We start from the raw sequence: 5,941 nt of genomic DNA, 5'->3' as shown, positions 1-5,941 counted from the left end.
ATATATGTGGGTCTTTGTGTTTCTCTCTCTCTCTCTCTCTCTCTCTCTCTCTCTCTCTCTCTCTCTCTCTCCTCTCTCTCTGTCTTACCTGGTTTTGATATTAGAATGGTACTTTCATAGAAGTAGTTTTGGAGTTTTCCCTCTCTATCTTTTTGAATAATTTAAGAAGTATTGGGAAAAAAAAATGAGAAAAGAAAGGACGGGAGAGGTGACTCAGCAGTTAAGAGCACTGGCTGCTCATAAAGGTTAATTTCCCAGAACCCACATGGCAGCTAACAACCATCTATACCTCCAGTTACAGGGGATCTGATGCCCTCTCTGACCTGTTTTGGAGTTTTCCCTCTCTATCTTTTTGAATAATTTAAGAAGTATTGGGAAAAAAAAATGAGAAAAGAAAGGACGGGAGAGGTGACTCAGCAGTTAAGAGCACTGGCTGCTCATAAAGGTTAATTTCCCAGAACCCACATGGCAGCTAACAACCATCTATACCTCCAGTTACAGGGGATCTGATGCCCTCTCTGACCTCTGTGGACATTGTGTGGCACAGGTACACTTACACACACGCAGGCAATATACTCATACGCAGAAAATAAAAAATGGTAATAAAATATTTTAGAAAAGAAGTATTGGTTGTAGAGCTTTGACTGTCTGGTAGAATTCTTCTGTGAATCCATCTGGGTCTGGGGTTTTATTTAGGTGGAAAGTTTTTGTGTTGCTGTTTCAATTTCCTTATTTATTATGGATCTGTTTAAACTGTTGGTCTCATTGATTTATCTTTGGTGGTTTCCATGAATTTAGAAATTCATCCATTTCTTTTAGATTTTTCAAATTTAATAGAGTATAGGTTTTTAAAGTATTCTCTTATAATATTCTGATGCTCCAGTGGATGGGCCCACATTGAAAGTCATCTGGGAACACAAATTAGACTCTATAGTAGTTATTTAGATTCTTTTTTGATATTTTACTTATTATTTTTATTTATGTATATGCGTGTATTGCCTGCATGTAGGTAAGTACACCTGTGTCATGCAAAGCCCGCAGAGACCAGAAGAAGGTGTTGGATCCCCTGGAACTGGATTTACAGATGATTGTTAGTCACCATGTGGTTGCTGGGTACTGAACCCGCCTCCACTGCAAGAGCAGCCAGTGCTCTTAACCGCTGAGCATCTCTCCAGTGCTGTGTGGGTGTCTTTTGTTGGTTGTGTGTCTGGTAGGAAATTCTATTCTGCCTTTGATTAGTTGAAGTTTGGCTCTGTTTGTGTTACTGAAAGCTTTGTTGCTTTCTGCTCAGGTATGAAAAGTTAGTTGGTGTGAACTTCAGGTTCTTTCAGGGTTGTAAGCTGTGGCAGGCAGATCAGAGGGAGTCCAAGGGCAAGGTGGGATGGGGACAGCCTGGGGAGGGCCTAGCAAACTGGGCAAGGTAGGTTTGGGCCCTGAAGCTGGAGAATGCAGTTAGTCTGGGTACAGAGGATCAGGATACAGTGGGAGCGTCTGGGTTAGGAAGGGAGTCCAGAGATCTGAGGTGGAAGAGTGGGAGCTGGCCTAGTCCCGAGGCTAGAAGGGTGACAGAGTTGGGGTGAGAGAGTGGAGCTGCTCAGAGTGCAAGGGAATCAAGGCACAGTGGGCAGGATCTGACTTAACCAGGGTAGTAGGCAGGCCTGTGGTAGGCAGATCAGAAGGTCAAGGGCATGGTGGGGGTGGGACAGTCTGTGGAAGGCCTAACAAACTAAGCTGGAGAATTGAGCTAGTCTGGGTGCAAGGGATCAGGATGTAGTGGGTGGGTCTGGGTTAGGAAGCTAGTCCAGAGATCTGAGGTGGCAGAGTGGGAGCTGGCCTAGTCCCAAGGCCAGAAGGGGAACAAAGTGTGAGGAGAGAGGAGCTGCTCAGGGTACAGGGGATCCATATCTTACATTCTTGATTTCAAAATTGCTGATACTTTCTTTCCTTTTAAAAAATGTATTTTATTTTAGAGCAGCTTTAGGTTCCCAGGAAAGCAAAGCTGAGAGCATAGACATTTCCCTCATTCACTCCGCCCTACACAGACATAAGCCTCTTGTTATTAACATATACTGAGGCATAGGGAGGCGACTCAGGCCTACAGAGACAAATACTACGTGTTCTCCGAGAATCCTAGCTTTAAATCTTTTGTGTGCTCAACTTGGAGCACAAATGGAAGCCAGGAAGAGAGGGGTCTTTGTGTGGGGAGTGTCGTGTTAACAAGGGGAGGAGGGTAGTAGATTCTAGGTAAAACAAGGAGAGACGTGGAATACTGGGAATTGTGGGGTGGGAGGAGGGGAGCCCAGAGGAAGGGCGTCTGGAAAGGCCTATGTATGCAGACTCTCTCACAGCTCAGTTAGAAGATATGATTGGATGGATGGTAGAGTACATGTGGTGTGAAGGAAGAGGGGGATACTGGGGCTAAATGATTAGGTGGGAAGGTATGGGAAGAGGGGGAGACGTGGAGTTAGTGGGTGTGTTAACTGCAGCTAAGCATGTATGTAAAAGCCTCATGGAAGCCCACCAGTGACACTGTCCGTTCATGAAAGATAAATCCATTCAAATTCTGTTTTTAGTTTATATTTTAAAATAAGCTTACTACTAAAAATAAGACTGCTAACTAGTGGGTTTCCATAGGAGGGAACTTCATGCCTGGCACTGTAATCCTGGTTTAAGAGCCATGGCCGGGGAGACCATAGACCTAGGGTAGGTATTTGTTATTTTGCTCAATGGTCATGTTGTCAAATTGCCTTCTAAGTATGTGGAGATGCCGAGAACAAGATCCCGAGAGCTCAGTGCTCAGTCTTAAGTGGGACACCTACACCCACCCTGCCCACCCCCACCCAGGGAACAGCTCAGAAGAAGAGGTAGAAAGAATGTAAGAGTTGCGGATGGGGAGCCGTGCTGTGAAATGCTGTCTTCAGGACATGGTTATCACACTCATGAGCTCACAGGAGCTGAAGTTACCTGCACAAGACCTGCAGACAAAGTTAGTCAAAATTCCTGCATAGATGGGGTGGGTGATCCCTATGGCCCTATGGCCCTATCACTTAGCAAGGAGCTATTGGCAGGTGGTACCTGCTGGAGGAGGGAGACTCATTCTTTATTGAGGGTGTGGCCACTGGTAGGTTGCCCATGACCCACTGGATGGCCCCACACCCATCACATATGGGCAGCACTAACTAGACTCAGTGAGTTGTCAAAAGAAAGCTTGAAACTGGGAGGGGACATGTTGGGGGATGTTGGGGGCGTTGAAGATGGAAATCGTGGGTAGACAGGACCACATTTCATTGTATATAGGTATAAAATACTCCAGAATAAAGAAAATACTAATTAAAATAATTCTTATGACTTCATTTTTATCAGTTCTTTCAGAATGTCATGCAAAGTATTTTGATCATATTCACCTCCCAACTCCTCCTAGGTCCACCCCTCCCTATTTTGCTACCCACCTAACTTTGTGTGCTCTTTAAAAAAAAATCCCTAGGGCTGGAGAGATGGCTCAGCAGTTAAGAGCACTGGTTGCTCTTGAAGAGGACCCAGGTTCAATTCCCAGTGCCCACATGGCAGCTAACAACGGTCTGTAAGTCCAGTTCCAGGGGATCTGACACCCTCTTCTGACCTTAGCGGGCATTGCACAATACAGGAGCACTTACATACATGTAGGCAATACACTCATCTGCATAAAATAAAATTTTTTAAAATCCACTGAGTCATTGGTGGAAAGAACATAAGAGCCAGGAGACCCCTCTTTCACCATTTTCTGTGGCTTTCAGGAAGTCACAGGATCTGTATTTGAGTGTGGACTTTCCAGTGCAGCCATAAATGGGGGACGCCCACTGCTCTGTAAATAACCCCCCACCCTATGCTCTGTTAAAAAAGAGAGAAGGAGAATGATAGGTGTTTGGATAGATAGATGAGAGGGATCTGACTAAACCGCAAGTGGATGGACGCACTGGGGACCGTCTGGGCACACTGACTTGACACAGTGGGCCTTAACACCCAGGGCAGAGTATATGGGCTCCAGTGGGGGGCTATGGGAAGTGCTGGTGGGGATGGGGCTATAAAGATGATTCAGATTGTTTAAGATATTCTGTATGAAGTACAACAAAATTTAATAAAAATAAATTTTTAAAAGTCCACTGAGTCCAATTTGTGCTGCTCATATATTATTGGCTGTGTGGCCATCGACTAGAGTGCGGTGGACCTGACAGGGGCCACACTCTTATTATGATTAAAAACCCCACTAGAATGGTATATTTGTTATAATTGATAAACCTATGTTAACATGGTACATTTTGACCGTTTGGACAAGTGAATGACATGTATCAATCATTATAGTATCAAATAATAAATAGTTCACAGCCCCTCAAATCCTCTGTGCTGTCTCGGACACAGTTCCATGATCAACAAAGTTTAGATTCTTTGTTCTTACTAATTCCTAGTCTGATTTTTAAGTTATTCTCTTCTATCTCATATTCACTTTCCTCTCTTGACTCTTCCCTACCACTTCCTCAAAGAAACACACATACAGATATATTGCATGCAGCATGGTTGGACTAAAAGCTTATAGGTCACAAAGAGGGATTAGATCCCTTGTCAGAGAAGAAACAAACAAGTTAGGCACTACGACTTCTTGTAAGAGCTTCCTTAGAGGTAGGTGCCCTCACCAACGATGTCACTGCCCCTGTGTCCTAGCCTTCTCTCCTTTTAGTCTAACTCAGTCTCAGCCCTTCCTCATTATGGAAGAAAAAAATTCTCCAATTATTATATGGAAATAAATTCACCCATAGTTCCATATTTGAGTCTTTTGCATCATTAAAGGGGTTAGAAAAGAATGCATGCTTCATGCAATACAATCCAGTCTTTTAAAAAATTAATTTTGGCTGGAGAGATGGCTCAGTTGTAAGGGGACTGGCTGTTCTTCCAGAGGACCCAGGTTCAGTTCCCAGCACCCACATGGCAGCTGACAACCATCTATAACTAGTTGCAGGGAATCTGACGCCCTCTTCTAGCTTCCATTGGCATTGCACAACATGGATGTACTTATATACATGCAGGCATAACAGTCATACACAAAATAAAAATAAATAAATTTAAAAAACAATTTGAGCATGTAAAGTAACGGATCTCACTATGGCAGTTTGACACGTATATGTAAGCGTGCCTTTCTTTTGTTCCCTCCACTACCCTTCCTCACCCCTCTCCCCAATGTGTCCCCGTCCTCCCCACCAGATATTCCTTCTGCTTCATTTTATGATACAATCCATTCTTTTAAACAGTGTTAAATATGGATATAATTATGGACTACTAAGATTATTCAAATTTTGTCAATAACTGCAAAGAAATACCATCACACTCAAATTGTAGATGGGAAAAATGAAGCCAAGAAATACTCATTTACATGATGCAAAGCTTAATATATGAGCTAGAACATGCTGAGTCCTGTATTTGGCTCTAGGTTTGTGTTAAGCTTTGCTGTATAATAACCATGCTAATGCTTGTATTTTTCCCCACTTCATTTTCAGCTCACTGACAGATGACATGGACAGAAATGCTCTTGGGTTTTATAGCAATCTCACAATACTGACCTATATCTAACATGGGTACTCAGTAGTTGCAGAGTAGAAAGACTGAGGTAAGGTATTCAAAAAAACATTTAAGCACAATGTCTCAAGTCAGGAGACATTCACTCTCAGGACTGAGGTTTTGAACACACACAGGAGGGCAGGGAAGCCATATGATGACCCATTTCCTCTGGAAGGTATGGTATTCTATGGTCCCAGTAAGCCCGGAGATGAAAGACAGGGAAAACACAACACAACAAAACAGAACGAAACAAAACAACAACAAAAAACAACTCAACAATCGACTTATGGAGGTGATTTATTGGTTTGATGGAACCATTGCATTAGGTCACTGAAAGAGTCTATAATAGATCAGA

Source organism: Nannospalax galili, unplaced genomic scaffold, assembly GCF_000622305.1.
Source record: "Nannospalax galili isolate Female #2095 unplaced genomic scaffold, S.galili_v1.0 scaffold3650, whole genome shotgun sequence".
Classification (NCBI taxonomy): Eukaryota; Metazoa; Chordata; class Mammalia; order Rodentia; family Spalacidae; genus Nannospalax; species Nannospalax galili.
This window is presented reverse-complemented; position numbering follows the sequence as displayed.